The sequence below is a fragment of the Salvelinus namaycush genome, chromosome 19 (assembly GCF_016432855.1).
Source record: "Salvelinus namaycush isolate Seneca chromosome 19, SaNama_1.0, whole genome shotgun sequence".
NCBI lineage: Eukaryota > Metazoa > Chordata > Actinopteri > Salmoniformes > Salmonidae > Salvelinus > Salvelinus namaycush.
This window is the reverse complement of record NC_052325.1, coordinates 11,416,318-11,428,530: the sequence shown is the minus strand read 5'-3', so window position 1 is coordinate 11,428,530 and position 12,213 is coordinate 11,416,318. Positions and strand designations below refer to the sequence as shown.

The following is a 12,213-nucleotide window of genomic DNA, read 5'->3' as shown; positions in this document are numbered from 1 at the left end:
TAGCCCTGGGCACACTCCAACACTCAGACATCATTACAGATAGCCCTGGGCACACTCCAACACTCAGACATTATTACAGATAGCCCTGGGCACACTCCAACACTCAGACATCATTACAGATAGCCCTGGGCACACTCCAACACTCAGACATCATTACAGATAGCCCTGGGTACACTCCAACACTCAGACATTATTACAGATAGCCCTGGGCACACTCCCACACTCAGACATTATTACAGATAGCCAGGGGCACACTCCAACACTCAGACATTATTACAGATAGCCAGGGGCACACTCCAACACTCAGACATTATTACAGATAGCCAGGGGCACACTCCAACACTCAGACATTATTACAGATAGCCAGGGTCACACTCCAACACTCAGACATTATTACAGATAGCCAGGAGCACACTCCAACACTCAGACATTATTACAGATAGCCAGGAGCACACTCCAACACTCAGACATTATTTACAGATAGCCAGGGGCACACTCCAACACTCAGACATTATTACAGATAGCCAGGGTCACACTCCAACACTCAGACATTATTACAGATAGCCAGGGGCACACTCCAACACTCAGACATTATTTACAAAAGATGCAATTGTGTTTAGTGAGTCCGCCAGGCCAGAGGCAGTGTTCTCTTGATAAGTGCTTGAATTTGACAATTTTCCTGTCCTGCTAAGCATTCCAACTGTAAAGAGTACTTTTGGTTGTCAGGGAAAATGTATGGAGTAAAAAGTACAATATTTTCAGGAATGTAGTGAAGTAAAAGTTGTCAAAAAAGTACAGATACCCCGAAAACCTACTTAAGTAGTACTTTAAAGTATTGCTACTTAAGTACTTTACACCAGTGCCGGTAGCCTAAACACTTTTCACACTTATCTTGTTATTGTTAAAGCTTGTTTACATTGTCACTGCAATAGGTTAACTTGCGCTAGTCTAACAACAAGCTGTGTGCATCGCCTCTACTGAGTGGCGCAAACAAGCCCCCATTGAAGTAAAAAATAAATAAATAAACATGTCTTTAAAACATGCATTTCAACTATCCGGCTATCCGGAAAAAAATACTATGATATTGTTTGAATAGTGAAATAATTTCAAATTGTCCATCCCTAGTACATTGGAACAGAGGAGGTTCTTGCCTCTATGTCTAAGGAGGGCTGTTCATGAACAGGACATGCCTGAGACGCAGCAACAAGAAGGAAATGCCTTTGTGATGAGGGGCAGCCAGATCCCCCATGCGCCTCACTGTCTCCTCCCCAACATCCCCTGACTTCAACTGTGACTCAGCTTGACTGTGCATTGTTCTCAGCTCTTGCAAATTAAAAATAAACTGCAAGCCAATATTGAGAAGTTTTTTAAAAATCTATGGAATATGGCAAAAAAGTTGATAATATTAATAAGCTCACTTGTAATCCATTGTAACCAGTCTTCCTGAAACCTGATTATCTTTGGCTACCACAAATCTACTGAAAGCATGCAGTAAAGCAGGGTTCCCAACTGGTGGCCTGTGGGCCGAATTTGGCCTGCGCATGGTTTTATTTGGCCCCCCAAGTTCTCTGAGCAGAAAAAAAACAAAAACTGTAAAATGTTCATAGTTGGACATAAAAGAGAGTGTAAGACACCAGGAAATCACGTCCAATGGATTTAATTTAGGAAATCTGTTCCCAAGTATTTCCACACATAATAGAGAGATATACAGTGGGGAGAACAAGTATTTGATACACTGCCGATTTTACAGGTTTTCCTACTTACAAAGCATGTAGAGGTCTGTAGTTTTTAACATAGGTACACTTCAACTGTGAGAGACGGAATCTAAAACAAAAATCCAGAAAATCACATTGTATGATTTTTAAGTAATTAATTTGCATTTTGTTGCACAGCACTTTTCTACCAACTGAGGTACTTAAAGCCCTTTATATTGTAGGGGGAAACTCACCTCGTCCACCATCAATGTGTAGCACCCACTTGGGTGATTTTCACCCACTTGGGTGAAAATGTATGGAGTAAAAAGTACAATATTTTCAGGAATGTAGTGAAGTAAAAGTTGTCAAAAAAGTACAGATACCCCGAAAACCTACTTAAGTAGTACTTTAAAGTATTGCTACTTAAGTACTTTACACCAGTGCCGGTAGCCTAAACACTTTTCACACTTATCTTGTTATTGTTAAAGCTTGTTTACATTGTCACTGCAATAGGTTAACTTGCGCTAGTCTAACAACAAGCTACGTGCATCGCCTCTACTGAGTGGCGCAAACAAGTCAGGACACCCGTTAACGTCCCATCCGAAAGACGCCACCTTACGCAGAACAATGTTCCCAAATATAATCAAAATTGGTTTGAAAGTATTGTGTTTTACTCAAATAGTACATCTGTTCACGCTTCTTGCGGTCAATTTGCAGTGTAAAAATATATTATGTTCCGGCACCCCGACCATCCACTCAAGAAAAAGATGATGATTGAAAAAAAGACGCTGGAAGAGATGGCTGCCGTTTTACGTGCACTTAACCAATTGTGCTATTGTGTGTATTTTTTCAAGTTTTTGTACATAATGTTTCTGCCACCATCTCATGACCAAAAGAGCTTCTGGATATCAGCACAGCCTTTACTCACCTCGTACTGGACAAAGATTTTTTCTTTAACGAGTCGGGTGAGAAGGATCTACTTCAGACACCAGACAAGGCCCAAGTCCCCGTGATTCGCATGAGAAAGAGACAGAGATATCGGGGACGTAGGTTGGGGTGATGATTGATGATTGAAAGAAAGGCGCTGGAGGAGATGGCTGCCGCCCAGGCACGACTCCAACACCATCATTAAGTTGGCTGACAACACAACAGTGGTAGGCCTGATCACCGACAATGATGAGATAGCCTATAGGGAGGAGGCCAGAGACCTGGCCGACCTCTCCCTCAACGTGATCAAGACAAAGGAGATGATTGTGGACTACAGGAAAAGGAGGATGAGCACGCCCCCATTCTCATCGACAGAGCTGTAGTGGAGAAGGTTGAGAGCTTCAAGTTCCTTGGTGTCCACATCACCAACAAATTATCATGGTCCAAACACACCAAGTCGGTCGTGAAGAGGGCACGACAAAGCCTATTCCTCAGGAGACTGGAAAGATATGGCATGGGTCCTCAGATCCTCAAATGGTTCTACAGCTGCACCATCGAGAGCATACTGCCTGGTATGGAAACTGCTCGGCTGCCGAGGGTAGTGCGTATGGAGGGTAGTGCGTATGGCCCAGTACATCACTGGGGCCAAGCTTCCTGCCATCCAGGACCTCTACACCAGGCGGTGTCCGAGGAAGGCCCTAAAAATTGTCAAAGACTCCAGACACCCTAGTCATATTAGACAGTTCTCTGCTACCACACGGCAAGCAGTACCGGATCGCCAAGTCTAGGTCCAAAAGGCTTCTTAATAGCTTCTACCCCCAAGCCAGAAGACTCCTGAACAGCTAATCAAATGGCTACCAAGACTATTTGCATTGTGTGCCCCCCCCCCCACACATTTACGCTGCTGCTACTCTCTGGTTATCTATGTATAGTCACTTTCTCTACCTACATGTACATATTACCTTACCTAACTGATGCCCCCACACATTGACTCTGTACCGGTACCCCCTGTATATGGCCTCGCTACTGTTATTTTACTACTGCACTCTAACCATTTTTTTTTTTTTTTTTTTAACTTAACACTTATTTTTCTTAAAACTGCATTTTTGGTTCAGGGTTTGTCAGTAAGCATTTCACTGTAAGGTCACACCTGTTGTATTTGATTTGATCCCTGCACTAAAGAATAGGTGTTATCCCAGAGGTGAATGTTTCAGCAGCGGTCTAGACTCCTCGGTGTCGTTAGTTTTATAACCACCCTGTGGTCCTTATAGCCTGCAGATAAACGGTGGTCTAGGAGACCATACAACCTTCTACAAATTTAGCTCCAACATAATACAGAGACACTCTATTGACTATTGGCCGGTCAAAGATAATGTAATCAAAGACCAATGTTGACGGAGAACCATAACAGAAGCCTCACTGTGTACATTGACTGATTCTGATGACAGCATCAGATTCTAGATTCTTCAGTGACATCATCTGTCTCACATGGTACTAAGATTGGTTTACAGCCAGTGAGGAGATTTGAATGGGTTGGTAAACATTTGTCTAATAGCCCGACATTTCTATGCATGCAAACGTCTGTCTTGCAAATCACACATGGAAATACAATTTCCTTTCAACACTTTAACTGAAGATGCATTAAAACTATGTTGTGCTTGTGTATCACATTGCAAAGAGTCTAAAACTGGCATTATGCCTTATTAAATGGCTGTGGAAAACCTCTACTAGCTTTGGCTATCCCTCTCCACTTCATTCACTTGAAAGCTTTGAACATAAATATTTCATTGTAAATTGGCACAAGGGATGAAGTGAAAAGGAATCATTCTTTCGATAAAAAAAATAGGGTGTCTTCCAACTGTCAATGCAGGCTTTATAAAATCAGACATTTCAGTAGAATTCTCATCTCATCACATTGCTAGTCTCACCATGAAGTATGAGGAATGCCATGGTAACATTGGAATCCAAAGGGAAATGTAGCCTCTGGTTTCACTTTCTAATCTCTTTCTAAAAGACACTGCATGTTCCAGGTTATCAACAACACTGGTTGTACATTCGAGACTCAGAATTGGAACACCCAAAAGCCGACGGGCTAATGTTACACAAATAACGCCGACGGGTTAATGTTACACAAATAACGCCGAGGGGCTAATGTTACACAAATAACGCCGAGGGGCTAATGTTACACAAATAACGCCGACGGGTTAATGTTACACAAATAACGCCGACGGGTTAATGTTAAACAAATAACGCCGAGGGGTTAATGTTAAACAAATAACGCCGACGGGTTAATGTTACACAAATAACGCCGACGGGCTAATGTTACACAAATAAAGCCGACGGGCTAATGTTACACAAATAAAGCCGACGGGTTAATGTTAAACAAATAACGCCGACGGGCTAATGTTACACAAATAAAGCCGACGGGCTAATGTTACACAAATAAAGCCGACGGGCTAATGTTACACAAATAAAGCCGACGGGCTAATGTTACACAAATAACGCCGACGGGTTAATGTTACACAAATAACGCCGAGGGGTTAATGTTACACAAATAACGCCGACGGGCTAATGTTACACAAATAAAGCCGACGGGCTAATGTTACACAAATAACGCCGACGGGCTAATGTTACACAAATAACGCCGACGGGTTAATGTTACACAAATAACGCCGACGGGTTAATGTTACACAAATAACGCCGAGGGGTTAATGTTACACAAATAACGCCGACGGGCTAATGTTACACAAATAACGCCGAGGGGCTAATGTTACACAAATAACGCCGACGGGCTAATGTTACACAAATAACGCCGACGGGCTAATGTTACACAAATAACGCCGACGGGCTAATGTTACACAAATAAAGCCGACGGGCTAATGTTACACAAATAACGCCGACGGGTTAATGTTACACAAATAACGCCGACGGGTTAATGTTACACAAATAAAGCCGACGGGCTAATGTTACACAAATAAAGCCGACGGGCTAATGTTACACAAATAAAGCCGACGGGCTAATGTTACACAAATAACGCCGACGGGCTAATGTTACACAAATAAAGCCGACGGGCTAATGTTACACAAATAACGCCGACGGGTTAATGTTACACAAATAACGCCGACGGGTTAATGTTACACAAATAACGCCGACGGGCTAATGTTACACAAATAAAGCCGACGGGCTAATGTTACACAAATAAAGCCGACGGGCTAATGTTACACAAATAACGCCGACGGGTTAATGTTACACAAATAAAGCCGACGGGCTAATGTTACACAAATAAAGCCGACGGGCTAATGTTACACAAATAAAGCCGACGGGCTAATGTTACACAAATAAAGCCGACGGGCTAATGTTAAACAAATAACGCCGACGGGTTAATGTTACACAAATAACGCCGAGGGGCTAATGTTAAACAAATAACGCCGACGGGCTAATGTTACACAAATAACGCCGACGGGCTAATGTTACACAAATAAAGCCGACGGGCTAATGTTACACAAATAAAGCCGACGGGCTAATGTTACACAAATAAAGCCGACGGGCTAATGTTACACAAATAAAGCCGACGGGCTAATGTTACACAAATAAAGCCGACGGGCTAATGTTACACAAATAACGCCGACGGGCTAATGTTACACAAATAACGCCGACGGGCTAATGTTACACAAATAACGCCGACGGGCTAATGTTACACAAATAAAGCCGACGGGCTAATGTTACACAAATAACGCCGACGGGCTAATGTTACACAAATAACGCCGACGGGCTAATGTTAAACAAATAACGCCGACGGGCTAATGTTAAACAAATAACGCCGACGGGCTAATGTTACACAAATAACGCTGATGGGTTAATGTTACACAAATAACGCTGATGGGTTAATGTTACACAAATAAAGCTGATGGGCTAATGTTACACAAATAAAGCTGAGAGAAAAGTTGCCTAGGTAATCCAGTCAATACACCCCTGTGGAGATGGGCACTAGAAACATGGACACCATCAAACAGAAGCTACTAGAGGGATCGGCCTCCTCCATCTTAAGAAATCACTGTTGATTAGAACTGTTCAACACTTAGAGAATACAATCACTTACAACCCATGCTGAATGGAATGATACAGAATGACCCAACCAAACCTCTAGTATGAGTGACACTTGGCAATAAGTGGCTATTATCCATGAGTCAGACAGGGTCCCAGGGTGCCCCAGGGCCAACAAAGCTGCCCTGTCTGATTCCAATTGTGCCAGCGTGCCCTCTGTTGTAAAGGACGGTGTAACTAACCAGCTGGACCCAGCACTAATGTCCACAGGGAGAGTGAGGAGAGAGAGAGTGCGGAGAGGCACGTTCTCACTGTGGGAGCAGCTTAACTAGAATCACATGCACATTCACTCACACAATGAACTCCATTTAAATCATTTGTCACTCAAGAGGGAGCTCTGAAAGACGGAAAAATTTGTTATGCTTTGGCAGAGGCTTCGTATTATACAAGTGACCTGAGAAATAGCAGAAAGTAGGCAGAGGCTTTGGTATTATACAAGTGACCATTGGTGCGGCTGGCTTCCGGGTTAAGAGGGCGGGTATTAGGAAGTGCAGTTTGGCGGGTCCTGTTTTCGGAAGATGCATGACTCAACCTTCGCCTCCCGAGCCCGTTGAAAAATTGGGGAGAAAAAAAGGGAGTAAAAAAAATGTCAATAAAAAAAGACTGATCTCCATGTCACCCGTTAGTGCACTAAGACGCTGTGCCCCGGCTGACTACATAAAACATACAAGGACTAACCAAGTCCATGCATTATTCAATATGAACTTCAGTCCAAATAAAAGAGCAAGACTCTTCTCAGGCCCACAAACTGAAAAACATTTTAATTTATTAAAATAGATCACTGTGTTGTGCAAAAACATGGGTTAATGTTGCTCCAAGATATCAGTTATTTATTTTATACTGAACAAAAATCTAAAACGCAACAATTTCAATGATTTTACTGAGTATGAGGAAATCAGTCATTTGAAATGAATTAGGCCCTAATCTATGGATTTCACATGAGTGGGAATAAAGATAAGCATCTTTTGGTCAAAGATACCTTAAATGGGCCTCAGGATCTTGGCACAGTATTTCTGTGCATTACAATTGCCATCGATAAAATGCAATTGTGTTCATTTTCCGTAGTTTATGCCTGCCCATTCCATAACCCTACATGCCAACCATACACGTGGTTTGCGGTTGTGAGGTCGGTTGGACGTACAGCCAAAATCTCTAAAACGACGTTGAAGGCAGCTTATAGTAAAGAAATTATCATTAAATTCTCTGGCAATAGCTCTGGTGGACATTCCTGCAGTCAGCATGCCAATTGCACGCTCCCTCAAAACTTGAAACATCTGTGGCGTTGTGTGTTGTGGGAAAAACTGCACATTTTAGAGTGGCCTTTTATTGTCCCCTGCACAAGGTGCACCTGTGTAATGATCATGCTGTACAACCAACTTCTTTATATGTCACGCCTGTCAGGTGGATGGATAATCTTGGCAAAGGAGAAATGCTCACTAACAGGGATGTAAACAAAAGTGTGCACAAAATGAGAGAAATAAGCTTTTTGTGCATATGGAACATTTCTGGGATCTTACATTTCAGCCCATGAAACATGGGATCAACACTTTACATGCTGCGTTTATATTTTTGTTCACTGTATAAAGATGAATGAACAGCTGTGCAAAATACATTTGTAGAGATTTTGTACTAATTATGAAGCTTGAAGGTGACTGACAGTATGATCGGAAAAGACAAGCATTTGAGATTATATACCGTTCCGCAGGCAGATTTTAAGTACGCACTTTAAAGGCTAATTATTATACTCCCAGGTGTCTGAATAATTACGTAAATAAGGTATCTGTTTTTTGAGTTTGAATAAATTAGCAAAAATTCAAGAATTACTGTTTTTGCTTTGTCATTGTGTGTGTACATTGATGTTTTTTTTTACTTAATAATTTGTAATGCAGATAGGATAAAGCAAAGAAAACAGAATGAGGGAATCAGATTCATCCAAGCGGGCATATTTTTTCACCGGGTGAAAGTTGACTGAATTAATTCTGGAACTAGGGTGCCATTAAAATAACATGAAATTGATTAGAAATACAGTGCAGACATTGTTAATGATGTAAATGACTATTGTGGCTGGAAACGGCTGATTTTGTATGGAGTTCCTCTGTCCAGTGTCGGTCTTCTTTTGCCCATCTTAATCTTTAATTGGCCAGTCTGAGATATGGCTTTTCTTCGCAACTCTGCCTAGAAGGCCAGCATCCCGGAGTCGCCTCTTCACTGTTGACGTGGAGACTGGTGTTTTTGGGGTACTATTTAATGAAGCTGCCTGTTGAGGACTTGTGAAGCGTCTGTTTCTCAAACTAGACAAACTAATGCACTTGTTCACTTGCTCAGTTGTGCACCGGGGCCTCCCACTCCTATTCTGGTTAGAGCCAGTTTGTGCTGTTCTTTGAAGGGAGTAGCACACAGTAGAGGTCGATCGATTATGATTTTTCAACGCCGATACCGATTATTGGAGGACCAAAAAAAGGCGATGCCAATTAGTGGCCGATTTAAAAGAAATGTATTTGTAATAATGACAATTACAACAATACTGAATGAACACTTATTTTTACTTAATATAATACATCAATAAAATCAATTTAGCCTCAAATAAATTATGAAACATGTTCAATTTGGTTTAAATAATGCAAAAACAAAGTGTTTGTGAAGAAAGTAAAAGTGCAATATGTTCCATGTAAAAGAGCTAACGTTTAAGTTCCTTGCTCAGAACATGAGAACATATGAAAGCTGGTGGTTCCTTTTAACATGAGTCTTCAATATTCCCAGGTAAGAAGTTTTAGGTTGTAGTTGCTATAGGAATTATAGGACTATTTCTCTCTATACGATTTGTATTTCATATACCTTTGACTATTGGATGTTCTTATAGGCACTTTAGTATTGCCAGTGTAACAGTATAGCTTCCGTCCCTCTCCTCGTCCCTACCTGGGCTCGAACCAGGAACACGTCGACCACAGCCACCCTCGAAGCAGCGTTAACCATGCAGAGCAAAGGGAACAACCACTCACAAGTCTCAGAGCAAGTGACGTTTGAAACGCTATTAGCGCGCACCCCGCTAACTAGCTAGCCATTTCACATCGGTTACACCAGCCTAATCTCGGGAATTGATAGGCTTGAAGTCATGAACAGCTCAATGCTTGAAGCACAGCGAAGAGCTGCTGGCAAAACGCACGAAAGTGCTGTTTGAATGAATGCTTACGAGCCTGCTGGTGCCTACCATCGCTCAGTCAGACTGCTCCATCAAATCATAGACTTAAGTATAACATAATAACACACAGAAATATGAGTCTTAGGTCATTAATATGGTCGAATCCGGAAACTCTCATCTCGAAAACAAGACGTTTATTCTTTCAGTGAAATACAGGTAGGAGCGAGGAGAGGGAAGCTATACTGTTACACTGGCAATACTAAAGTACCTATAAGAACATCCAATAGTCAAGAAATAGTCCTATAATTCCTATAATAACTACAACCTAAAACTTCTTACCTGGGAATATTGAAGACTCATGTTAAAAGGAACCACCAGCTTTCAATAGTTCTCATGTTCTGAGCAAGGAACTTAAACGTTAGCTTTCTTACATGGCACATATTGCACTTTTACTTTCTTCTCCAACACTTTTTTTTTTGCATTATTTAAACCAAATTGAACATGTTTCATAATTTATTTGAGGCTAAATTGATTTTATTGATGTATTATATTAAGTTAAAATAAGTGTTCATTCACTATTGTTGTAATTGTTATTATTACAAATAAATAAAATAAAAATCGTCCGATTAATCAGCATCGGCTTTTTTTGGTCCTCCAATAATCGGTATCGGCGTTGAAAAATCATAATCGGTCGACCTCTACCAGACACTGACTGTTACTTTTGATTTTGACCCCCCTTTGTTCAGGGACACATTATTCAATTTCTGTTACTCACATGTCTGTGGAACTTGTTCAGTTTATGTCTCATTTGTTGAATCTTGTTATGCTCATACAAATATTTACACATGTTAAGTTTGCTGAAAATAAACACAGTTGACAGTGAGAGGATGTTTATTTTTTTGCTGAGTTTACATCGACCAAAGTGATGATGCTGAATGTGGCTGCTACGAAAGAACTGTGTGCGCACGCAGATGATTAGGGGTGTATTCATTCCCGCCGATTCTGTTGCAAAATGTTTCTTAAACGGAAGCAAACGGAATGAAACGGGGAGGGGCCTATATTAATTTGTCCAATAGAAACTCTAATTTTAACTGTTTGGACTAATGTTTACACACAAGATCAGCTCGATACAGGCAAGAGTATACAAGGCATTATTGAACGTGTCACCTTGATTACTCCAATTTATCTCTAGACCTGTTCACCTAAATTATAAACTTTCAGTTGTAGGCTAGGTTGTAGCAAGCACATGATGGGTATATGGCATATTCGAGTAGCCTTGAGCTGGGTGAATGGAATATGAATGACAGTTATCCAATATATTGTGATAGAAATAAGGCCATGATCATTAAAAAATCGTCCTTCCTAATCTTGATCGGCACCGACTGTCACTGCATAACATCAATGTTACGAATGCACCACTCTTAAAACATTTTAAATTGTTGTGTTCAGTAGGTGATGGAGAGTGGAGACAATTTCGACAATTTATGACTGCTATTACTCAAGGCAAAACTGTTTTTATAATTGGCAGCAAAACTTGTGTGGAGGCAGAGAGATATAGTGATTTATAGGGTGCATGACGTGGTAAGAAGAAACAATGTAGGTAGAGCTACAAATTAGCACCGCAAAGACAGAAAAACCCACCCACCTTTAGTCAGCTAAGTGGCTGCACTGCCCCTTCGGCTCGTAAAAATATCCAACCATTAAAATGACAATAGTTTCTATTAAAATAACATCACAACTACGGTCTCCATTCTGAATTTTGAAAAAAAAGTTATTCATAAATGAGCTAATGAGGTTCCTAAACTATGAGAACGCAACTACATCATGCAAACTGTTTTGTCGACGCGAGCACTTATGTTTGGATGAGAGCATAAGTTTAACATTTGAAAACATGGGAATAAGAACTTTTAAATCTTACCTCACCTAGTAAAAGTCCCTTAAATAAATCCTTTGGAATAAATGCATCAAACGGGCGTAGTTTTGCGAGTTCCGACTATCCAGTTGTAGTCCTTTGTGAGTCTTTGGCGATGGGAAGAGAGAGCGAGAGCAGGACCCTGCTGATGTCACCGCGAGGGAGGGGCATGGATCAGAGTAGTTTCATATGGATATGATGTAATTTTAGGAGTTTCAGATTACTTTTCACTGTACTGTAATGTCATTTTAAAAAATCTAATAGACTGGCCTACTACTCTCATTCTCATCATACCTCACTGTTTGAAAATACCACGTAAGAGATTTGTAAGATCAATAGGCATATAGTTCTCATAAACAGACCCGCTGGATGTCAAAATCAGATGTACGATGTACAGCAGGACTTTATCAGGAGCTAGAGCCTATCTATGACTGGTC

The 12,213-nt window shown here is 41.1% G+C and overlaps 1 protein-coding gene across 1 annotated transcript in view; it reads right to left on the bottom strand.

The window, feature by feature from the left end:
* The window catches only part of LOC120064140 (SH3 domain-binding protein 4), a 91,773-nt gene extending 79,895 nt beyond the window's left edge, over positions 1-11,878 (bottom strand). Inside the window, exon 1 of the mRNA XM_039014507.1 lies at positions 11,788-11,878. The gene's annotated coding sequence lies outside the window, so the exon portion shown is untranslated. The remainder of the gene's footprint in view (positions 1-11,787) is intronic.
* Between the last annotated feature and the right edge of the window lie 335 nt (positions 11,879-12,213).